General features: G+C 43.8%; 1 long non-coding RNA gene across 1 annotated transcript in view; it reads right to left on the bottom strand.

The window, feature by feature from the left end:
* The window catches only part of LOC129679489 (uncharacterized), a 245,529-nt gene extending 219,967 nt beyond the window's left edge, over nt 1-25,562 (bottom strand). The window contains exon 1 of the long non-coding RNA XR_008720554.1: nt 25,529-25,562. This is a non-coding gene — a long non-coding RNA (uncharacterized LOC129679489). The remainder of the gene's footprint in view (nt 1-25,528) is intronic.
* Nucleotides 25,563-25,846: the final 284 nt, after the last annotated feature.

Raw genomic sequence — 25,846 nt, 5'->3', positions numbered from 1 at the left:
TAACAGTAAAATTGTGCAGTAAATAAATCCTTTAAGACAAATTTCTTCATGATTTATTAACTGTCAATGTTTGATTCATAAAACTATTTCTTATACCTGGAGTGCTATTAGAATGTCTTGAGCAACAAGGGGCTGCAGGTTTATCAAGGTTGGAAGCATCCTAAAGCAGTGGGTACACCTTGCTCTAGCAAGCTCGTGCCTTGCTCTTCTACCGTGCATCCAAGCGGGAGTTTCAGAGTAACTTTGTGACCCGCGGGCATCTTGTGCAGATTTGCTCATGAACGAGTTCCACTTCTTCCCTACACACTGTTTCAGCTTCATACTGCTATATCTATTTTGCTCATTAAAACCCCACCCCCACCTCCTAAATAACACCCAGCACAGGGCAGGCTTTGGTGAGATACTTCATGGTAAATCAGTGGGTATCTAAACTCCTCACCCCCGTCCTGTGAAAAGCATCCGTTTTCCTAGTTTGGTTTCTATTGCTGTGGTAACCACCATGACCACAGCAACAAGAAAGGGGATGGTTTGTGAAGACAGCAGCTGAAGCAGAGGCCACAGAGGAACGCTGACTACTGGCCTGCTCTCCATGGCTTGCTAGGCCTGCCTTCTTCTAGAATCCAGCACTATGAGCCCAGGGTAGTCACCAGCCCCAGTGAGCTGGGCCCTCCGACATCAATCACTAATCAAGAAAATGTGCTATAGACTTGCCCACAGTCAATCTAATAAGACCTTTTTGTGTCAAGCTAATGACAACAAGAACAAAAGCCAAGAGGCTCAGAACAACTGTTTCTAAAATAGTCTTTCTTGGCTGGAGAGATGGATCATCATTTAAAGGTCAGTACTTGCAAAGGATTCCAGATCAGTTCCCAGCACCCAAGTCACACACAAGCTCACAAGCACCTGTAACTCCAGCTCCTAGGGATCTGATGCCACTAGCCTCTTCAGGAACCTGTACTCATTTGTATACACACACATCTTAATTAAAAATAAAATATCGTTTTAAAATCTACCTTCCCTCAACCCCCCACCCCAAACCAGGACAATGAACCCAAAACAGAGTGACATTACTTCCAAGAAAACCAACTGTTCCCCAGTTGCACATTGGCTGTAGATGCTGCTATTTCTCTCCCATTTGCGCTCTTTTCAGGCAGCTATTTCAGGTGACACCATTATCATCGCTGGAATTCAATAAAGCGGCCTGCCTCCCCCTCTACCCCCATCTTTATTTACTGCAATCCATCTTACAGCAGGAGGACCATTATCCAGTCAAACAAAGTTCAATTTCATCTGCATTACCGCTTCAAGAAAACGCGCAAAGGGCTCGCACAAATGGGTGCGTAGTAAATTTAGTCTGTTAATAGGTTCATTCTTTATTAGGTATTTATTTCGGGAGGCGAAGTCCTAATTAGATCAAGCGGAAGAGCTAAAAGGATGTGGAAACCCACAGAGATTCTAGAATTCAATGGAAATGGTGTAGGTCTCGGTTTTTCTTTTTATTTTCTTTCTTCAGTTGGCTGGAGAGACGCACGCAGCAATTTCCAGCCCCTCGGATGAGAGTTGGAGGTAAAAACCTAAGGACCATTTGTGTGAGGAAATAGCATTTGTCTTTCTTCTAAGGCAAAGTTATCGTGGGCCTGGAATCCAGGGGAAAGCAGCTCTGGAGCCAAGGGTGAGCGCAATTTACAGCGGTGGAGGAATCTAACAAAGGCGGTGGTCTAGATGTTTGGCCTGAAGGCACAATTCAATTTTCAGCTGTTTCAAAGCTATTATGTCAAAGGCTGTTTGCATAAACATAATGTTGTTGCCTGGGTAATATCAGCCAGGCATCAGTGGAAACATCTGCCCTCTACTGCCCAAAGCAGAAACAGCGGCCTGACTACCTCACCACCACAAATTGCTAACACATATATAAAGATATAAAGATACGCATAACCCCGAAAGGGCAGGCCATCTCCAGAACTTTCTGAAATTTTTCCCTCTAGCTTTCAAACCGGAAGTGACTATTTGGTTTTGTTTCGGTGGGCTGAGGATGTGAGGAGTTGAATGATGATGTGGGAATCTGTAAGAAAGCTATTTCCCTTCTGAGAGTTTGTAAAAAACATTCCCCTCACGCTCTCATCTACCCACCCACACATGCACATATATATATTTTTATTATGACATTGATATTTAATATGTTTTTACCATAAGAAGGAGAAACAGGCAGTGACTCATGGGGGGTGGGGGTATCAATACATTTCCGAATGGGCTAAAAATGTCACCATTTAAAAAAAAGCCTAATGTTTATGAGGGCGAGAGTGGAACAGGGTGTCTTGTCAGTTTCATGCAGAAATGTACGTGTTTCCTCGGGCTTCTCTCTTTGTCCTTCTCCAGGGGGAAGGGAACCTTGGCTAAGTATTGCAGTTAACATTGCACTCTTAGAGAACTGTGTAATGCTTGGACGCTCATCCCAGACACAGATGGGGTTTGGTGAGATGTGACAGAGGCCATTCTGGGTAAGAGTTTTTAGAGTGGGATGCTGCTGGAGGAACAGGGCCCGAGACCAAGAGGAAGGTCAAGTGCAAACAGGTGTAAGAGGTGTTGAGAAAACACTGACATAAGGCCATCTCATCAGAACAGTCCAGAAACAGATGCAGAAGAAAAGCCCACACATCCAATGACATTGGTCCCAATTGCCAAAAGCCAATCCCCAGGTGGACTCCAAGCTAATGTTCTATATGCAGGGGTGTGTCTAAAAGGCTTTATCCCAAAATGTCCAAACTTGGTCCAGTACTGGACACCCTGATCTATTGATGGACATTCCTTGGTCCATGACTGGATACCCTGGGCACAGCAGCACACATCTGTAACCCCAACACTGGGGGAGGTGGAGACAGGCAGAGGTGGAACTCACTGGGAACACAGCCTAGGCAATTCAATGAGCTTTGGGTTCAAGATAAGAATCTGTTCCAGATATAAGGTGGAGAACAATTGAAGAAAACGTGCACACATACACGTAGTCCCACACTTGAACATGCATAGACACAACACACAAACACACATATGCTCATACACTTGAACATGCAAACACACACAGATATGAATACTCACACTCTTGAACATGCATACACATACCACACACACCATACAAACACACACACAAACAAACAAAACAAAGAAAAACTACACAATAAAAATATATCCTGGAGTTTATAGGCAGAATTTATGGCACAGTGGAATTTATAGGTCAGTGAAAGAGACCAGCATTCATCAGATAAGGCAATCAAGTTCAAAAACAAAGATTCCTTTTAAATGTTAGGGTCTGAAGGGGTTCACATTAGGCAGAGGTCATATACTTTATGCTTTACAATCAGAGGGTGAGTTAAGCATTTCTCAGCAATATAGGACTTGTCAGGGATGACTTGGACCCTTAGATACACTTACTTTCTGAGACTAAGCCAGGTTGGGTTCAGATCTTAGACTTTCAGTAGCCAGCTGTGTTGATACTGTGGCAAGATTCTTCCTCACCTTGCTGTGCTTTAGCAAGATGGGGTCACTTGAGGGGATTATGCAAGAAAACCCGGTGTATCTGAGACACCTTGAACAGTGCTTGGAGTCAAGCGAGTGACTTGTACATGCTGAGTGAAACCCCCACTGAGTACCCTTGATGAGAAGGGGAAGGCTCAGTGGCTCTGCCCTTGTCATCCATCATCCTTAAGATGAACCAGGCAAGCTGGGTACAGTGGTGCACACCTGTAATCCCAGCACTCAGGAGTCAGAGGCTGAGGCAGGTGGATCTCTGTGAGTTTGAGGCCAGGCTGGTCTACAAAGTGAGTCCAGGACAGCCAAGGCTACATAGAGAAACCCTGTCTCAAAAAAACAAACAAACAAACAAACAAAAAAAAAAAACCCTATACCCATCTTCATGTGGATGTTTGACATGGGAGCATTTCTCAGAGGCTCTACTCTAGCTAAAGAGTAGGCTAATTCTGTACATCTACTGGCACTTATTAGCAAAGCCCTGGTATTAGGACTCCAGAACTGCACTGCGTGGGAAAAGATAAATAGATTACAGAAGGCAAGGGCTTTCTCTGGTTTCTTCCCACATTCCCAGTGGTTTGGCTCATCCACCCACACAGAAACAGAAATCCAGGGCTTCAGTGACCTCACATCTTCTCAGTTAGTATTTAAAGGAGAGAAAGGAAGAATGGAATGGTAATTAGGAAGATGACATTTGGATTCAGGAAAAAAAAAATGGACTTCCATCCCCACCCTTTCCTTTCATATGATCCTGGTTAAGAAAGTTAGACTTTCTAGCCTTCTTTTTTGTTGCTGTTGTTGGTAAGGTGGAGTCTAGGATAGTATTTTCCTTACAGCAATGTTGGAAGAATCAAATATGATAATAAAAAGGTTCATAATGTTAAGGAACTACACGGACGTAGGGTGCAGTTCAGCGGTACAGTGTTTGCGCATCATGTGTGAGGCCCGATGCCCAGAACCAATGAATACATAAATAAGTGCTAGTGTTTATTGAGTTCAGATTGTTTCGGGATCCCTCTATAGGCTCTTATGCTTTACAACAATGTAGCACAAATATTCCACTAGTCCCATTGAACATATGATGTTTGGAATAACTGAGTAATTTGCTGATGTCACACAATTTCTAATCATAACTGATTTCGGATGGGTCATAGTGTTCTGGTGTGGCTTTTTGTGTCATAAACCGCTTAGTGATTCAGACTGTTTGCATTTTTGACATGCTCAGTTTGTGGATAAAACTAAGAAGGATGAGACTTTGTTCTCAACTTCATGGAGCATTTGGTTTGTTTGGACAAGGTGCGGGAACTTGGTAAGGTATCACTCTCATCTCCACGGTGCTCACCTCTCTCCCTCACCTCTAAATTCCAAAAGCCCTGTTTCTACTACTCAGCATTAACCTTTTTTTGCCATCAAAACATCAGTTAAGCATTCCAAACAGGATCCAACCTGATTGGGTTGGATGAAAATTATACATGGTCCACTCAAGTGAGTGCTTGCCACGGACACTTGGTATTTTTCACCTGACACCCAGACATCCTTCCGCACTTACCAGCATTACAGCTTTCCTCTGGAGCCTCCAACTCTCAGTCAATTTGCTTCAAAGAGAATTGACTCAGCTCCAGGCCATGCTAGGAGAGTGCAGAGAGGGGAACTAATTTTGACTTAGGCTTGGCCGATCAAACATGGGATTCTCTATTCTAAGCAGTTGGTTGGGAGATCAGAACCTTGAAGCTTTGTCTGAGACTTTTAAGGGAATGCCATCATGATTTCCCTTGGGTTAGGTAGCAGGAAGGAGTTTCCCGGATATTCTGGTTTCCTTTCTGAAGTAGTGGAAAAGCACTCTAGCCAAAAGCAATTCAGGGGAAGAAAAGATGTATTTGGTTTACACAGTCAAGGCACAGTGCATCATTGAGGGAGGTGGGGGCAGAAACTCAACCAAAGCTTGAAGGAAAAACTATGGAGGAACACTGTTCAGTTGCTTGATCTCTGGCCTGCTCACAAGCAAATGCTTAGCTGGGTTTCTTACCCCGCCTAGAACCACCTGCCTGTCGATGGTGCCACCCACAATGGGCTAGGCTCACTGCATCAAATTAACAATCAAGACAACCCCCCATCAGACATGCCCACAGACCAATGTAATTGGCAGTTTCTCAGTTGAAACACCTCTTTGCTGATTTCAGCATGCATCAAGCTGACAATGCGAAGTAGGACTCAGGCCACCATAAGAACCCTGGCAGATAGGAGAAACGAGGAAAAAAAAAAGTTTTTTTTTTGATGTCTGTGAGCCAGTGATCACAACACTCATGAAGCATACCACGGGAGAAAGAAAAATGTTCACCATTCCATAAAAGTCCCTTTGTTTAATCTGGTCTTTATTAGAGATGTGTCCTTTTCAGACAAATTGAGTGTTTGTATTATTAATATTAGCTACTAACTATATTCTCTCTTCTCCATTTCTCATACCTGAGAAACATCTCTCCAGAGTTGATAGTGTTCTCCAAAGAAGAGAATGAGCAAAAGCTTACAGCAAAACCTGTAAATGAACCAAACCCCACAAATTTAATTCCAACCATGTAAGGCATAATGTTTTTTTTATTTAAATTTATTTTTTATCCTTTATTCACTTTACATCCCAATTATAGCCCCCTTCCAGTCCCATTCTCCTTCCCTACTCCTTCCCTCCATTCCTCTCTCCCATTTCTCAGAAAAGGGGAGCCCTTTTCCCCTACCAAATGACCCCAGCCTAACAAGTCTCATTAGGACCACTTGCATCCTCTTCCTCTGTTGCCTGGCAATGTTCCCTCAGCAATGTGGAAGTGATCAAAGAGCAGGCAACAGAGTCCATGTCAGAGACAGCCCCTGCTCACCTTACTAGGGAACCCACATGGAGACTGAACTGTCTCTGTCAGGAGCTCCATAAGAACACCAACAGAGCCAACAAATCTGGTCTCACGGGGGCCTGCAGAGACTGATGCACCAACCAAAGACTATGCCTGAAGAGGACCTAGACCCCTTGCTCAGATGTAGCCAATAAGGCATAATGTTGACCTCAGCACCCAACAGGTATCAATTCCTTCTCTGTCCATTCTATAAGGTTACTCGGGAACAAACCTGATGAGCAAGTTGGATCAAAAGTAAGCTGATTTGTTAGTCCGTGTGTCAGTTTGAGTAGGTTTGGCCCCCATAGACTCATGTGATTGACCCTTAAAGAGTGGCACCATTAGGAGGTGTGGCCTTGTTGGAATAAGTGTGGTCTTGTTGGAGGAAGTGTGTCACTGAGGGGGTGGGAATTGAAGTCTCCTAAACTCAAGATAATCCCGGTGTGACAATCTCCTCTTATGGATCAAGATGTAGAATTCTCAGCTCCTCCAGCACCATGTGTGCCTGCCCTGCATGCTGCCATGCTTCCCACCATGATCATAATGGACGAAAGCTCTGAACCTGTAAGCCAGCCCCAAGTAAATGTTAGCCTTTCTAAGAGTTGCTTTGGTCATGGTGTCTCTTCACAGCAATGGAAATCCTAACTAAGACAGTGCTATAGCAACTAAGTTGAGAAAAACATCTTCCTCTGTGGGACAGCAAGATGCTTGAGAAATTCACTTCATGTTTTCCTTTCTGCTCTTTTTTCTTTCTTTTCCAGGCCATGTATTCAGATACCAAGCACTGCACTTTCTTGTCCAAGTAACAGTACAACTGATTCTCCTCTGAACTTTGTCTTCTAACACGTGCACTGGTAATGGAAACTGTTAGCATGTGGCTATTTCATTTTGAACCCCAGAATAATTTTAAATATTGGATCCAGCATTTGGCCCATGGGAGATTACTCATAGAATATGGATTTTTTTTTTCTTGAAAAATGAGAAGATCCAACAACATAAAGCAGCATGGGTGGCATAAACCAGACTGGTAACTCCCTTTACTCAGACCAAATGCTCTTTAGTGCTTTGAACTCCTACCTAGCAACATGACTTACACTACCTGAACTCCACGGCTGTTTCGGCTTGCCATTGTTGGCCTCACCCTATGGAGGACAATATGCCAGGAGTCCTGAAGAGATAAGAGTAGATGGTAAAATTGCTCTAATGGAACCAAGAAGACAAAATCTCAAAAGACTGAGAAAGTCTTGGAGACTAAAAGAGAGAACAAGAAGCCTTAGGAACCAATGAAGGCAGAAGCCAACGTGGGCTGCAGTTCCTCACAGATGATACAACTTGAGCCAAGAATGGCTACGGAGATCTCTGCTTTGACAGTAATTTTCTTCTTTCCACTGTGGCTCAAAATGCAGGAAGGCAAGAAACACACCATGTGATCTGGATAGATGGACATCTCAGTAGTCAAGGCACACTGATGGTCTCTGTCCCAGGACCCTCCCAAGTGCTGTGACTCTACTGCAAATTCCCTTAATTCTTCTGGAGATACACAGAGAGATGCTTTCAAGGACTAAGAAAGATTCAACTTTTAGCCTAACTGGGACATGAGGTCCTAAGGAAAAACACACTGTTTCTTAAATACATGACAATAAAAGTTGCTGCTATGCTAGAATGCACTAGAAAGTCACAGTACTTACACTTACACACACACACAGAGAGAGAGAGAGAGAGAGAGAGAGAGAGAGATCTTTTTCTTCCCTGTTTGGATTTTTGTTTGTTTTGTTTCTGTACTCCTGGGTAGGTTTCATCTGATAGTCATTCCTGTTTGCATTGTTCCTATGACTACCATAACCTTGAACTAGAAAGGTCGACTTTTTACAGTGTCTTCAGACTCAGGATGTTTGGCCATTCCTGTTTCTTTAATGGGGACACTGTGATTCAGAGATGAAGCAGGAGTCAACACATTCCTCACATACTAGAAGAAGCCTGGATGATAGCTTCTTAGCTGACAATGAGAGTTCAGCTGAGGCAAGTGTGCAGAATGGATGGGAAAGTGTCTCCCTGGGAGCTCTCCCGGGCCCAAGTGTATCAGGGTGACTCAGGAGCCAATGTCTCCACCTGGCGATCAAGAGCAGCAGCTTCCAAGTGGAATGGAGAAAGTGAAAGTCAAGGCTTTGCCTCCTTCTAGGTCCTTACTTGAGAAGTCTCAGTACCCACCTTATCAGAGAAATCCCAGGAGATGAAGCATAAAATGTATCTATGCTATTCACAGTAAGAACCTGACTGGCAGCTAGCCTTTAAATTTTTTTTTTTTTTTAAATCTTGTTTTTAATGGGAAACAGCCCAGACACCCTGGGAATTCAGAACCCGAATAATGAAGCCAGCTAAATCAACATCTGTCCAGTGATTTCATCTATAGAACATACATTTAAAAGAGAACACCAGACCCAGTGCCAGCGTGTGGCCATTCCAGACTTGGCTCAATCCAAAGTAAATACAGATTTGCCCCTCTCTGCCCCAAAAGCCAGGACTTTCTTGTGCTCAAGGAAAATGGAGGCCGCTATTCTCTAGGTTTGGCTGTGAAAGAAATGGCACGAGGACAACTAACAATTGTTCCAGAGAACAAGAAGGGGATGAGCAAAATTACCCAAGTCAAGTCTTCGAGAGGAAGCAAAGAGTTAGGCCAGAGCCAGCAGGCCCAGCTGTGGAGGCCAAGGTCCCATTCAGTCAGCACTTTGTTAATCTCTTTGTTGTTGTGTTAGAGTATATCCTCCTGGATGAACACCTAATATTTCATGCTGTCCTTTTGATGCCCATGGTCTTAAAGTACACTATGTTCTATCTCAAGTAACTTGAGGCCAGTGGTTTTCAACCTTCCTAAAGCTGTGCCCCTTTAATACAGTTCCTCCTGTTGTGGCAACCCCTCCTACCATAAAACTATTTCTGTTGCTACTTCATAACATAACTGTAATTTTGCTTCTGTTAGGAGTCATCATTAAGTATTTAATATGCAGGATATCTGATATGCAACCCCCAAAGGAGGCCACAATCCACAGGTTGAGAACTGTTGTTTTAGGCCCTCTGCAGATAACGCTCCTACCCCCAGTTTAAACCTCCTAAATGTTCCCTTCACTTGAGACTTTGCCTTCTTCTCTCTCATCTGTAAATATAATTCCTTCAAAAGTATTTCTGGTAGCAAAGAAGGTTGTCGCTTTGTTCAAATCTACATTTTAAATAGGTTTTTCACACACCTATGAGCAAGCATGGCAGTGGGCCTGCCTCAAGGGTGACTAAAATAATGGTGCTAAGTGGTTACATGGAGTTGAGATTCTGTTGTCACCTGGAAGGTTTAAATGCAAGGCATAAGCTTCACCAGGGTAGGATACCCCAGGACAGCATGCCCTACAACTCTGCCCAAGCACTGTAGCTAGGCCAAGTCTCAGACAGAGCAACTACAGAGAAAGCCAAGGAAAGAAGTCATGGACCATACAAAACACCACTTGTAAAGTCACTTGGCCTTTGATCTTAAACCGTGCAAACTTCTGTAAGATACCAGAGAATTTTCTTCAAATTAATATCTATACTCCCCTAAATGTACTTATTTCTTTATAACATCATCTGGGATTTCTCAAGCCTCTTCAACCTAAGTAAAATTGACCCGAAATTCCAATTCTTGTATGGTGGGGAAAGTCCTCTATCCTCTGGAAATTCCTATGGTTTCCTAGAGTTTCAACTTAACTCTCCATTAACGGGCTACCATGTCCTGGGGACCAATTCTACTAAAGCAATGTAGACAGGAAGTTCAACTCCTCCTCTGGTTGAATCTTCTTAGAAAGTGCCTGAGAAGGGGTGATATTTCATTGAGAGTTTGTGAGGAAAAAAATAGCATATGCCCTCCAACAAGCCAATTTAGACCCCATAGTCAGTGACCTCAGTTGCCTGAGCCTCTGGGTTCAGCATTGCTACCCATGACTGGCATGACACATAACTGATTGATTCCCCAACACCGGTTATCCCCAGCTTGAGTGTGATCATTATACTGCTGGTGTGACTGCGATCCTTGGTTCCCTGCACACGAAAGAAAAAAAAAAAAAGTATAAACTCCAAGCTCTCATTCCTATCATAGCTAAGCTGAATGCTTAGCGCAAACTCAATAAAAGTACACTTAAAAGAGAAATGTCTCTTAAGTTTGATCTTGATGTCAGAGGAGTAGATCGGAATAAAAGGGAGGGGGCATGAAAGTAGCCAGTCGCTTTTTGATTGGATTTAAGCCAGGTTTGACATGAGAAATACATGCCTGGTACTGCAAATCCGGCTAAGACCCATGGCTGTCAAGCTCAGAGGCTACTAACATCCTGCTAAAAGCACACAGCAGCCAACTGCCCTCTGAATCTGTATCTCCGCCCTACCAGGAAAACATCTCTCAGACCTCATCAGAGAAGTTTCTTTGGTCCATGGATGGTAGTTAACTCAGACACAACCCATCAAAGTATAGATTGTAGTGTCAGCCAACAATGGGGTATCTATATCATACCCCATTCCCCCAAGGCTCTTCAGGGACCATGGCAGAAGAGAAGGAAGATTTTTAAGGCCCAGAAGTCGGGGAGGATCCCAGCAAAACAAGTTTCTTCCAATATGGTTGCTGCACTCATGAGGCAAATGTGGTTTCCTGCACACATTCAAGCCAGTAAACATTCTAGTGTGAAGAACAAAGAGGCCCGTGAGCACCACTGCTGACAGGAGCTATAGACACTTGGTGGCTTCAGGAGGAAGAAGCCAGTTTTATTTGCTGGTGTGACTTCTATTAGGTTGACCATGATTCAGTGGATGATCCCACACGCAGGCGCACATGGGCTATACAAATTGGACTCCGTGCACTATTTTTTTTTTAAGAAGACAAGAAGTTCAAGTGGGTAAAGGGATGGGAGTGGATCTGAGAGAAGTTGGACTGGGCAGGGCTTAGAGTAAATATGATCAAAATACATTGCATGAGATTCTAATGAAAAAAAAATTTAAAGGTAAGTAGATGGCAGTAAGCCTCTGAAGAGAATCTAGACTGAGAGTCCTTCCCAACCTTTAGATACTGCAATTAAAAAAAAAATCAAATAAAAACTAACTGTCGCAGACCATGAAGTGCCTGCCCATGGAAAGACCTTGAAAAGACACCAAATGATGAGTAAATGACCCCATACTTTATGTGTCTTAGGTCAGAATAAAATGTATAAATGCTTTTTTATGATGCCCTGATATAGCTATTTTTTTCATCAACTATGCAATGGCCCTTGTCATATCAGATTAGAGGCACTCTAAATCTTAACAATTCAAACTTGACAGGCCCAGATGGCTTCTCAAAGCCCATATTCTTCACCAGAAATTTACAGACAGGCTGAAAAAGAAACCGAGAGATCTCTCCAGATGTATTCAAACCATTGCATTCATGGGAGAGCAGGCAGCATCTGAGTTTCAGCTTCTAGGCTGCTGCCTTTGGCTGGGTGTGACTGTCCCAGTTTACCCTGAAAATCCTATATTGTACAGATGCAAAAATCACTGTCCACTGGATGGTTGATGATAGTGTACAGGATTGGTAAACAAAATGTGTAATGCAGAGGTGAATTTGAACTTCAGATAAATAATGAGTAACCTTTAGGACAAGTACGCCCTGATCCATTGTTACAGTTACTCTAGGCATGCTGGCACACAGCTATAATCCCAGAACTCAGAAGGAGGCCAGCCCGGCACACATAGTAACTTCTAGGCATAAACCAGTTCTAGGCTTATATAGTAAGACCCTATCTAAATAAACAAAACTATTCATTGTCTAAAATTTACACTTAAGAACTGAAGAAATGGCTCAGCAGTCAAGAGCACTTGATGCTCTTACGGAGGACCAGCATTAGAGCCCCAGGAGCCACATGGCAGCTTACAACTGTGACTAGCTCTGGTCCCAAAGGATTTGGTGCCTTCTTGTGGCCTCTGAAGGCAGCAGGCACACGCATGGTACACAGACAATCGGGAAAGCAAAGCACTCAAACGTATAAAATAATAACATTAATCTAAAAAGTAATTCACGTTTACTTTGACATCTTGTGTGGTGAACTCAGAACCTCACCCCGAGCCTCTGAATGACCCTTCAGAGATGTGCGTGGAAGCTCTCGCACACACACAGTGCACAGCCTCACTGTTTGACCAGCATCCTGCTTCCACATCTCTGCTCTCACTCCCCCACTTTTCTCACAGGCATTATCAGCCTTGCCCTGAAGACTCTCAGCCCACGGAGTCCACAGCAGCTCCAACACCAGCTGAAATCCATTTACCTCCCAGAGCAGCTTCCTGCTCCCCCAAATCTGTTAGCACTGTGACCAATATCCTGTAGGTTGTGATGGGACTCACACGGAGGTGACTGACTGCCTGGGGCTAAGGAAGCACACAGCGGCAGGAGGAAGAGTGCAAAACAAAAAAAAAAAAAAAAAAAAAAAAAAGTCTCTGGAAAAGCAAGATAGCTGATCATCCACCACTCCAGCAGGTCAACACGGACTTTCTAGAAAATTGCGTGTGTGAGAAGGGAGCTGAAGAGATGGCTCAGTAGTTAAGAGCACTGATTGCTCTTCCATCACCCACATGGTGGCCCACAATTGTCTCTAACTCTAGGTCCAGGGTATCTGATGCTGCTTTCTGGCCTCTGGAGGCTAAGCACATAAGTGATATCTAGGAATATATGCAGATAAAATACCCATACACATAAAAGGGTGGGGGGATGCACTCAGAGACCAAAGGAGGATATTGGGTGTCTTCCTCAAGAACACAGTTAGGCTGGGTGGTCAGTAAAATCCCAGAATTGCCTGTCTCTGCCCTCAAATGCTAGGTATACAAGCATATGCAGCAATGCCCTGCTTTCCACATGGATGCTGGGGATCCAGATTCAAGTTACACTGGCACAGCAAGCTTTCCTACCCACCGCACCATCCTCCCAGCCCCAGCGAAACCCTTTGGTGAATATTTTCTAATATGGTCCTTAGCAAAAGCTGGGACACAACCATTGAACGGTCAAGAGAAACCAAGCTACAGGAACACCCAGGAACTACCCAAGTTTCACAGTTGCGAGGCACGGAGCCAAGACTACCATCTGTGTCTCCCTCTAAAGCTAGCTGAGAAGTGTTTGATGCCCAGGGCTCTTGTGCTGGTTTGAATGAGAATGGCCCTCATAAGCTCATATATTTGAATGCTTGCTCCTCAGATGGTGAAACTGTTGGGGAAGGATTAGGGGGTGTCCTTGTTGTAGGAGCTTCATCATTGGGGGGGGGGGCAAGTTTAAGATTTCAAAAGCTCATTCCCAGTCAATTCTCTTTACCTCCTGGCTGTTGCCTCAAGTAGCTCTCGGCCACTGCTCTAGCAGCATATTTGCCTGCCTACTGCCATCCTCCCCACATGGTGGTCATTTACTAAAACCTTCTGAGACTGTAAGCACCAAATTAAACTCTTGCTTCTATAGGCTGCCGTGACTGTGGCATCTTACCACAGCAATAGAAAAGCTACTAAGACAGCTTTGGAAGACAGATGGCTTGATGCAGGACCCTGAGGCTGGCAGGCCCTGGGTCTTTTTTTTTTTTTTTTTTTTCAAGCCTTCCTGGCACTCTAATTTCTCTGTCTATAAAAATAAAGGTGATAATTAAAACTTATCTCCCTGTTTTATGAATATGGCTCAGCAAAAAGAGCAAATAATGCTCTTCCAGAGCACCTGAGTTCAACTCCGAGCACCTGCAATCAGACAACTTACAAACATCTGTAACTCCAGTTCCAGGCCCATGCCTCCAGCTTCTCCTGGCACCTGCACTCACTGATTGCTCTTTGTGATTCACACACAAACACATACACAAAAAAAAAATGATTAAAAATAATTTTAAAGTATCGAGGCCTTACATTTCAGCCATCTAGCATAGAACTGGTGCATAATAAGGATTCACTAATGGAGACTTACATCACTACATCCTATTGTTGCAACTGTTGGTGCGAAACAGGTTTCCACTCTGACATCAGCCCTAAATATTTACAAATGTTCCCTAAATGTTTGTAAAAACCTCCATTTTTAAGGACTCCTCACTAATCATTACAAAACTGTAGAACTTTTAAATGAAAACAGAATAGCTCCATTTTCGGTCAGGTATAGAGGTGCATGTCTGTAGTTCCAAAACCCAAGAGGCAAAGGCAAGACAATTACAAGTTGGAGGCCAGCCTCTACTTCATAGCGAATTCAAGGCTAGCCTAGGCTATAACACAAGACCCTGTGTCAAAAAGAGAACAAAGCAAAAGCTCCATTTTCAGCTTTGGTTCTCTTGAGCACGCCAGTCTTCTGATTCTACCCTGTGCCCGTGTGAGCCTCCTCCCTTCAGCTAAGGGTTACCTGGGACTTTCTCAAGCTGTAACAAGTACAGGCGAATGGGGGTTTAAAAATAGTCTCCTGACACCGTCCCAGTGACTGACGCAATGGGCAGGAGATTGGATCTATTTTACTCACATCAGCATTCCCTTCAATATCTAACACTGATGCCTCATAAAATGCTCCCAATTTATTAAATGATCAATATTAACTCTGCCCTTTCTTTTTGCTCCATTATCTGACATCAGTTGTAAACTGGACTGCATTACGGGTCTTGGCCGGTAGTAATTTTTAATACGTGTATAATAACCCCAATTTTCAAATGTCTACAGACTATTCAGCACCCTGATTTCAGAGAGAAAAGTATCTCGAGTAAGGAGGAATCAAGGAATTTGAGAAGAGGAAGGAACGCCAGACTAGAAGCCACCAGACCTCAATACTAGATTGGCGATTAATCAGCTGTGAATCTTTGGGGAAGGTAAAGAGCACAGGGCATTCGAATAGGACCTGCTACCAGGAAATTCTGTATCAAACTCTCCCTGCAGATTATTTTTAAATGAAGTTTCTTCCCCAAGAAGTTATCCAAACCCAAGTTCTAAAAACTGAACATTCAAAGACCTTGAACATTTGACCCAAACCATACCTACTCTAAAAGCCAGATTTGACCCACGTCTGTTGTCCAGAAAACACAGATTTCTCTCATTGTCCCTACCAGCACCAACTTGCCTCTTATGGAAGGGTGATTATTAAAATGTTGGGGACTAATGAGATATCTCAGTTGACAAAGTACTTGCTACCTAAGTTTGTCTCAATGAGTAAGGAACTTACCCTGAAAACATGAGAGCCAGAGTGCAAATCCCCGGTACCCACTGAAATGCCAAGAACATGGCAACCAGCAGTATAGTCCCATGACTTGGAAGACAGAAACAGTAGATTCCTTCTAGCTAGCTAGACTAGCCAAATTGGCTAGTTCTGGGTTCAAATGAGAGACCTTACCTCAACACATATAGTAGAAGGCAATCAAGGAAGACACCAATCTCTGGACTCCATGCACATGTGCGCATGTACTTATACCCACATACATGTGTGTCCATCCACACATGGGAATTCACATGCACACATACCATACATGAAAAAATGGGGTTTTTGTTTGTTTGTTTGTCTGTTTGTTTTAATTTTTGAAACAAGGCTTCTTTGTGTAGCCCTGGAACTCACTCTGTAGACTAGACTGGCCTCCAACCCATCTGCCTCTACCTCCTAAGTGCTGGGATTAAAGGTGTACGCCATCAACAACCTGACTCAAAATTTTTAATAAAATTTTCTAAATTGTTTCTTTCAACCAGTCTACCATTCCATCGGACCACTGAGCCTCACTTGAATCAGATCATGCCATCCTTCAAAGCTCTAGTTTCCCTTCTGGAGGAATGAGGAGGTCAAAGAGACAGTGCCTTTTGCCATTTCGGTCCCGTGACTTGGTGTCAATGTGCTGACGTTCAGGAGAGAAAAAGAAGCCACTCAAAAAAGAGCCCTCAAAAGAGCAGCCATCCTCACAGCGTTATCAGCCTGCCTCATTAATATGCTAATTGTGAGGGAAGGTATGTGGAACTAATTCCATGTATCTAGCAAGTAAAGGCATCCAGTGACACCAAGATACTAAGGCACTGAAAGCACTGTCACAGTGTGCCTTTGAGGGCGGGTGCCGGGGCAGGGCACCAGCAGAAAAGCATTTCCCATTCTGTCTTCTTCATGGGTCATTCATTCCAGGCGGTCTGGCAGAAAGCAAGCTCCTTTTCCCGCTTCCTCCTTTCCCCACGGGTGTCGGCATACCCCAGCACATGGACCACACCAGCAGCCTTCTTCAGCTGATCTGGGACCCATAAGAAAGTAATAACCCTGATGCCTTGAGGGTGGGTGAATACGTTGCTCTCACAATCCCCACCCGGCATTGAAGAGTTGGCTGGCTTCAATACACTAGGCAGAAAGAATCTTGACTAATTGAATCATCTGGTGGGGGACAGAAGCCGTGTCATCTGGGCCATGGTGATCCTAAGTAAGCCACCAGGCCTGTGTGGGATAAAACAAATTGGTGGTGTGTTACTTCAGGGGACCTTGAGCACATCCGCCGGAATGGAACTTTAAGTAGAACTTCCTAGCTGTAAAATCTGTCCTTTTCGTTCCAGACCCAGGAGCAGCCTGCAAAACCAAATGTACACACAGGGTGTGGAGGCCAGAGTGCGACCTCAGGTGTCTTTCTTCGGATGCCATCTCCTTTCTTTTCTTAAACAGTGTTTCTCACCAGTGTTGATCTTGAGAAGTAGGCAAGGTTGGCTGCCCGGTGAGCCCCGGGGATCTCGCCTGTCTGTGCTTCTACAGCCCTGGGATTGTAAGTACACACCACACCACACAGGTTCTAGGGATCAGACTCAGGTCCTCTTTGCAGGCGCTTTCCAGCTGAGTCGTTTCCCCAGCCCCTCTGTTTACATCCCCCCCGACCCCTTGCCCCCCCCCGCCCCGCATAAGGGCATTCCTAACTACCTCCTTTTTACTAAGAATAAACCTCACAATAATCTATAAATTATAAATTACCAAAGTAATAAATTACCAGCATGGTTTAAATTTCAGGGTCCTCCAGTCTTCCTGTCTAAATACCCTCACAACCTACCAGCCCAAAACAAACAAAAAATTATATGAAACACTGCCCTTGCTAACGCTACAGTCCATGTTGCAGTCTGTCTTGAAACAGCATGTAACTCTCTAATATGGGAAATATGGTACACTACATTAGGTGTGTTAGCAGAGGATGGAAGTAGAGCCTTGGGGAGGGGCAGTTTACGGAGTAAGGGATTTGTTAAGGAACTGTCCGCCCAAGAGAAATTGCTAAGGCAGATGCTAGAGAGGGAAAAAGGAAGCTGATGCCTGGTTTCCAGCAAAGCCCCATCACTTGAACAGGAGCTTTAGCTGATTCCACAGGGAAACTAGAGTATAAGCTACAGACTCACAAGTTTCTCTCCGCTCCAGGCGAGGGAGCCAGCCTTCTGTGCCTGTCAGGTCAGTTCATTGCTCTCGAAAAGCTGCCTCTGGTGTATAAAGTCTGTTTCTTGAGACTCTGGGCAAGGCCACTCACCCCAGCAGCCAAACAGTCCTTCATAAGATAGATGGGACAGAATCCTAGGCAGGAAATAGATCCAGAGGGATCTGAAAGAGCCTCACAGAATCTGCCACAAACAGGAAGCTGCAGACAGACACCTGCACCAGGTGTCTTGATTTCTCTTTCCATGGCTATGAGAAAAGCAACTTGAGAGAGAAAGCTTTTCTTTTTGCTCCTCATTCAAGGTGCAGGCCATCGTGGCAGAGAAGTCAAGCAGGAACCGGAAGCAGCCCATGGCATTGCTTTCACAGTCAGGAAGCAGAGAACAATGAATACATGCTACAGCTCAACTCTTTTCTCCCACATGTACAGTCCAGGACTCAGCCAAGGAACGGTGCTACCCACAGTGGGTGGGGCTCCCCACATCAAATAACATAATCAAGATGATTGTCACAGTAATGTCCAGAGGCCCTTCTCTCAAGTGATTCTAGATTCTGCTGAACTGACAGTAAACACTAACCAACCCAGTGGGTTCACCAAAAATAACCAGGCTAACCTTACAGGAGAGCAGATTCTAAGAAGGAGGCAGACTTCTCTTTGAGAGTAAGGACATGGATGTAAAGCCTTCATAGCCCTGGAGAATCAAGCAGGCAGAGTTTGATGCCAAAACTATAATGAGTTCGAGCAGAAAGACTGATCTTCTAAGCCGAGTGTGTTGGCATACACCTTTAATCCCAGCACTCTGGGAGACTGGGGCAAGCAGATCTCTGTGAGTTCAAAGCCAGCTTGGTCTACAAAGCAAGTCCAGGACAGCCAAGGCTACACAGAGAAACCCTGTCTCAAAAAGGAAAGAAAGAAAGAAAGAAAGAAAGAAAGAAAGAAAGAAAGAAGGAAGGAAGGAAGGAAGGAAGGAAGGAAGGAAGGAAGGAAGGAGAAAGAAAGACCCACTTCTTATTATTTATGCAACAAACTTTTCTTGAGTCTTTATGCCAAATGTTGGGGGAAAAAAAACTAATAAAACAGACAGTGAAGCTACCAATTTTTAAAGGCCTTCCTATCTGGCGGGGGAAACAAGTAAAATCCAGTAAACCAAACCAGATTAACGTCAAACACTGTCAAATGCTAGGACAGTAATACAAAGGAATGGCAAAAGAAACAGTGATGGAGTGAGGTATCGGCTGCTAGCCAAAGGAAAGCCCTTCCTAGATGTCATCTGAACAGACTTGACATGCAGAAGATGCCCATACAAACATCTGTGCTCCATCTGAAAGTGCCAATGGAAGTTTTACATGCAAGATAAACTGTTGACTCTCAGCTATGGAAACAGACTGCTGAGAAGGCTTTCCCAAAAGCCAAGAGGCCATGCTTGGGCCTTAAACTTTGATAACAACAGTGGGGACAATGAGAAGCCATCAAAGACACTGGAGCCAGAGCAGAAGGGTATCACCCAGAGACAGCATTTTGGAGGGAAGATTATGGGATCCAAAAGATGCTTTAGGGTACAGTTTTCCTTGTTCCTTAACTTGACCATCTGTACACTTCAGAAAAGAGGCAGGCTCATCAGCATCAAACCCATGCCCAAATGCATCTACAATGTAAGAACCTTGAACTCAGTAATGGATTGGAAAATAGCTCTGCCAGTAAAGCAACTGTCACACAAACATTGTGAACCAGAGTCTCAGCATCTATGTAGAAAGCCAAACTTACACACACACACACACACACACACACACACACACACACACACACACGAACTCTTCTGCCCCAGTGACGTATGATTTCCAGACCCCAAGTTCAAATCTGTCTAGAATAATGGTTATCATCCTCCCTAATGCTGCAATCCTTTAATACAGTTCCTCATGTCGGGGTGACCCTGAGCCAGAAAAATATTTTTGTTGCTACTTCATAACTGCAATTTTGCTATTACTGTGCATTGTAATGTAACTATCTGTGTTTTCTGATGGTCTGAGGTGAACACTGTGAAAGGGTCATTTGAACCCACAAAGGGGTCATGACCCCCACGTTGAGAAGCACTGGTGCAGCACAAGGACCACCAGCAGGATCTTGCTGTGAAGAGCCACATAGAAAGTGCTGTTGGCTCCCTAGCCATCTGGTGTCTGTCAGGGCACTCAAATCGTTGCGATGAAAATACAGCCGCGGTCCACATGTAGAGAAATGGTGGCTGTGTCCGCATCACATTTTTATGGACAACGAAGTTATGACTTCACATAGTTTCCCCCCCTGCTACAAACTATTATTTAATAAGAGCCATACCCTGCTTGTAGGATGTACAAACACAAGCGGTGGGCTGGATTTGGCTCAAAAGCTCAAGGAGGCAGAGTCCTCCTCTATGAGACTGTCAAGTGATGCCTCCCCCTCCCTCTACACTTAATTTCTTACATTAGTGTCACTCCTGTGGGCCCAATATAAGTTATACTGTGCATCTTGTACATAAACTCCTCCCCCACCCCTTTTTTTATCCTTTCCATGAAACTCCCCTGAGGACTCTAGGGTCTAATAGGGAGTACATTTTGCCAACTATCCCCACTTTCCATAATGGAATTTAATTATTTGGCCTGAAAAGCATGTATGCCTCGCCATACAGAGAGCCAAATAAATAAATAATACAGGGGCACATTTTGATTGCACCTGCCGCAAAGATCTTGAAGGCATTGCCTCGACTGCTTTAATATTTTATGGTGTAGAAATGTGACTGTTACCAGGTCATGAAAATCTACTGCCTTTCATACTAGGTCAAAAATCTGGGGCCACGAGTTCTGTTTTTGTGGCACGACACAGCGGGCTAGACAGGAGAGAGAGAGAATGGAGGTATCTCTTTTGAAATCTGAAGAGAGCTATTTGTGGATGACTGATCGGATTAATGTTTATTGGGTGTTTTTTTTTTATTGTGGGTGTTTTTTTTTTTTTTCCTCTCCTTCTGCCTCTCAACATAGAAGGCTGCAGCGTGTGCAAGCAGCTGGGGCAGCATTCATTATTTACCACTGGAAAGCCAAGACTCCTAGCCTCTGACCTTCTGTTATTGCGTAGGCATATTCTGGGAAGGCTCAAGAGGCAGGCAAGTGCTTCCTGGAGCCAATAACGGGCACCTTCTGCTACACACGCTCAAAATGCTGGGGGTGAAAGCAAAGTGCAACACCACCCTGGCACCTCGAGTCCCAGGAGCAGGATTTCTGCCGTGTCACCTGTCATCCTACAGAGCCGTCTCTTCCTCAGCAGCCTTTGTCCTCACTGGATTCTCTTGACTGTTCTTCGGATCTCATAAGCTCCATTATAAAAACACTTGCACATATAGAAAAGCAAAAGCATGAAGGCCAGCGTGAAGCCTGGCAACCTCTGAGTGCCTGCCCAAGCTATGTACCAGTTCACTGAAGCGTCAGCCTGCTTAATTTCTGTGTGTTGTTTGGGGTGGGGGGTGGGAGGGGCGGTAGTTTCCGGTTGGTGGTTGTTGCTGTTTTAATGTTCCCTAAGCTCTGGTTGTAGGAACTATGGTAGTTCTCATTTTAAAAGTGAGGAAAGTGAAGCTAAACAATTTACTCCAAACACAGCTGGCCGAGACCAGAGGCAAAGTTCGAACCTCAGGTTTTTCTACCTCCTCTGGGGGGGGAACCCTCTGATCACCTCCCCCACCTCTCACAAAGCTTGAGTGTGAGGTGTGGGCTGCCCTGGTTCCCACCCAAAGAAAATGACCCTTTCCAAGACTGGGTACCAACAACACTCACAGCAAGTGTACACAGGCGCATGTTCAGAGACAGCACTACTCTGCAACCGAAGAGATTAATTGATACTAGATTACTAAGGCATTCCAATGGAATTACGCTTGATCTGGACCCCAGCATAACAAAGGAACTCAACATGATTAATGTCTTGAGTAGCGAGGAACGTCACAGTGATTTACCTCTGAGTACTAAAAGGGGCTGCCAGATGCCTTCAGAACACTGCACCTGACCCCGGGCCGGCTATCTACAGAGCAATCAGCTGAGGCCTTTCATTTGAGAGGGCCATGTTTGGCCAGAGCAACTTAAGTTTCATCTCCCCTTTTCCCTCTTTCCCTCTCCTTCACCCTCATTGGAGAGCTTCCCACCCCACTCTCCATGTCCATCCAGAGCCAATAAAGTCTTTGGGGGCTGGAAGTGGATAGAGCCTGCGATCCCAACAAGCCCAGGGAAGCAACTTGGAGCCCTTAACAGGGACCAGTCACTGGCAGTGGGCGACTCCCACAAAATCGGTCCACACTAGAGTACCAGCCAGCTCACCCTCTAGGTCTAAAGGCATGTCTTCATTTTTTATTTCTCCTTTTCTGAACAAACAACAACAAAAAAAGAACAACACCTTTCTCCTGGTGAGTGACTTGGAGCTGTAGGTGTTTGAAGCATGTGCATGAGGAGAAAGACAGATTGATGCCCTGCGAACAGCCTGCTTGCTCTGGTCTGAGGAGAGGTCAGGAGGGCGACAGTAACAGTAAAGCATAAGGCGACAGAATTGGCGCCAATGTGCATTTAAGCACAGACAGGGGTCCAGAATTCCTGGACGTCGTAAAGGATCTATTATCATTGTGGTCACTCTCAGCAAGACTGATTTCATTACCATCTGTCTTCAGCCACCGCTGCTTGAATAAATATTAAGTACAGAACCTTTCCTGGGCTCAAGGCACTGAGGCTGAGAGGGAGGCAGTTATGTAACCCTGTGATGTCCCACACACCACCCAGGCAAGAGGAGAGCAGATGAGAGGAGGGGTTTGGGGGGAGGCACTGGGGAGGGAGACACAGTGGAGTGAGCTGACATCGTTAGCTCCACCAACTCGAAAATAAAGAGTTCAGTTCTCGGTTGAGTAATAATTCTCTTTTCAAGGTGGGTAATATTTAAGCAATCATCTCTTGAAAATTGGTCATTACCACCAGCTAATAACAGACGTGTTAGTTAATAGACCAAGGTGAAGCCAAGGGCAGTCAGCTCTTGAGCCAGCACACTAATCTTCAGTGGAAGGATTCAGATTCCAAGAGTGATTACTATGATGAGCCCTGATCACTGATTTATAACAATACCAATACCTGTTAGTCCTTTAAATGCCTGCAATGTCCAGGAACACTTCATCGCTGTGCAGGGCTCTGAAATCCAACAACTATCTATGATGCTGTGTCCAAGAGAAGCACCCTCTGTCCTGTTCTAAGAAATGCCAATCTCGGGCTAGGCTGGCCCTGGATGCCCTGGACTAGGTGGGCTTAGGAATCCATGGAAATGATATTCAAAGGGACATAAGTATATCTGGATTGTATTTTTATAGCATTCATTTGATTTTTAATCGTGTGTGTGTGTGTGTGTGTGTGTGTGTGTGTGTGTGTGTCTGGTGTCTGTTGGGGAATGTGCACATTGAGTGTAGTGACAAAAGAGGCCAGAAGAGGGTGTCAGGTCCTTTGAAGCTAGAGTTAAAGATTGTTGTGGGCCACCTGATATAAATGCTGGAAACCAAACTCCAATTCTCCAAAGGACCACAAACACTCTTAACTACTAAGCCATCTCTGCAGGCCCTGATGGTGTGGATTTTTTTAGATCTCCAAAATGGAAGACTGAGAAGACCATCAGGGAAAAAAAAAAAATCCTGGTCTCCTACTTCAGCATTCCTTTCCATTTTTATTCTTGAAATTTTAATAGCGCCTAATGTTTGGGTGTGTTTTGATTTTGTTTTGTTGTTCATTTTTTAACCTTGTGACTGTCCACTGAAGGGTAGTGAGGATTCTAACACTCAGTCTGCATTAATGCACTTGTCCCTTATGACCACAAGAGAGGTAGGTGGTATATGTCATAGTTTCCCATGTTCGTGAGATAACTAATACTGACAGGAGTTTGTTTTTCTGATCAACAGCCCTCAGGAAATATTAGTCCAGAACTCAACTCCAGATCTCCTGACCCCTGATCCCTTCCCTCCCTCTGCTCCACCACACTGCTCTTCTGACAGAGGCGGCCTACACATCCGTCCTGTTGAGAAAAGCCATTTCTTTCAAGAGAGCGAAATGAACCAATGAGGATACTTAAATTATAACATCCTAGTTCCTTCCACAAAGGAAACATGAACAGAGGACGAGCTGTAGTGTCTGGACGGTAGGACAGCCCACTCGCTTGCATATGGCTATAAAGACAGATCACTTGATACTGACCCACAGGCAATGAACAAAAAGTAAGCTCAATGTCATATTTCGGAGCCCCAGAGCATCACGCATGCTCTCCAGTCTCCTCAGCCATGGTGTGTTTACTTTTCGTTAACACATATCTAGCCCAGACACAGTGTAGTGTCTGCTGATTGCTGGCATTTATTATCTATCACAAATTCATATCTTGGCAAGCTGATGATTGACGCATAGGTAAGAGCCTATGTCTCTCTTCAGATGCACCACACGGTGGACAGCATTTTAAGATGAGTAGTGGCTAGAACCTGACAAATATTTCTGATGGCACCAGAAATTCCACTGAAAGGTTGACATGATATGTTATAACTCATCATATTATGGGATGAGCTCATCCCATATATAATATAATGTGACTATGTTTTAATCAAAGCTTTTTAATTAAAAGTATTTTAAAAAGTTTCCCTATATTTGTGTAAATAGTGTCCCTTTTTTGGCTCTTTTTTTTCTGTTTGTTTTGTCCTCTTCTGACTTGTTTTGTTGTTGTTGTTGTTTATCTTATTTTATAATTTATTTTATTTATTATTACTTTTCAGATGCCTGTTGAAAATGTAAGTTTGAACAGGAGGAGAGATGGGATGGATCTGGGAGACGTTGGAAGAGGAAAAAAAAAAAACACAATCAGCATATGTTTTTCGAAAAAGATGTGTTTTCAAACTCCGGAGTGATAATCATTACACCATGGAGCAAAAAAAAAAAAAAAAAAAAAAAAAATCTATTTTCAATAAAAGAAGAAAAATGTCACACCCAAAAATCTAGTCCTAAAAATCTTAAATCCTCTGAATAAGAGGAGTGATCATTGGTTAAATCTTTTGTACTTATATAAAGCACATATACATAAATTTTAATGATGGTATACATTAGACATTTCCATATAGTCATTTTCATGAAAATTGACCTCTAACTCTGCGTTACTATTTCAAGAAAAATAGAACCATTCTCAGAACTCAGTTATCCAATGTGCTATATATTGCTCTTCCTCCATCTTGTGGGATAAACAGAAATAGGTAGGAGAAATCATATTTGGCAATGGTTTTACTGAAAGCTGTGAGTCCTTTCGGTATTGCCTTTCACCATACAAACTCCCATTGATTTACACCTCAAGGCTGTGAATCAATAGAGAAGAACAGAGAAAGTATTCGACCACATAAAAAGTTTGATGGTCAGAAACAGACAGAAAAAAAAAAAAAAGCCTATTCATTGCCATTTATCACTTTAGGTACAGAGGATAAAAACAGTAGTTCCTCTGTTCTTTATTTTCAGCAGAAATACTTGGCCATTATCTCCCTTGGTCTCAGAGCCAAGGCCATGTCCCTGGACATAAAAACCCACTTACCTGGACAAAGCATACTTGGTAATCAGAAGCAAGCTCCTGTGTGGATGAATGACAATCGTGTATGCATTTGCCAAGGCCTTCAGTGTGCTTGTGACTGCCTAATATACACATGACTAGCAAACAGAATAATCCACCCACCTGTCCATGACGGCTGTTCTTCACCTCATTAGTCTCTCACTTGTTATTATTTATGAGTTTACTCGTATTTATGACCATGATCTAGAAAGACACGTAGAAAGAAACATTAGCATCCTGAGAAGGCCAGAACAAAGCCCAAAGCTAGAGGATAAGGGCTCTACAGAAAGGGTACACAGTACCCAAGACTTTTCTATGAGCTGAAAAGTAAATAAATAAACTGTAAGTAAAAAAAAAGTAAATAAAAGTAAATAAATAAAATAAAAGTAAATAAATAAATAAATAAATAAAAAGTAAATAAATAAACTAAACATGCCACCA

This window comes from Psammomys obesus, unplaced genomic scaffold (assembly GCF_907164565.1).
Source record: "Psammomys obesus unplaced genomic scaffold, mPsaObe1.curated_primary_1811, whole genome shotgun sequence".
NCBI lineage: Eukaryota > Metazoa > Chordata > Mammalia > Rodentia > Muridae > Psammomys > Psammomys obesus.
Note: the sequence above shows the minus strand (reverse complement) of the source record. Positions and strands in the feature narration are given on the sequence as shown.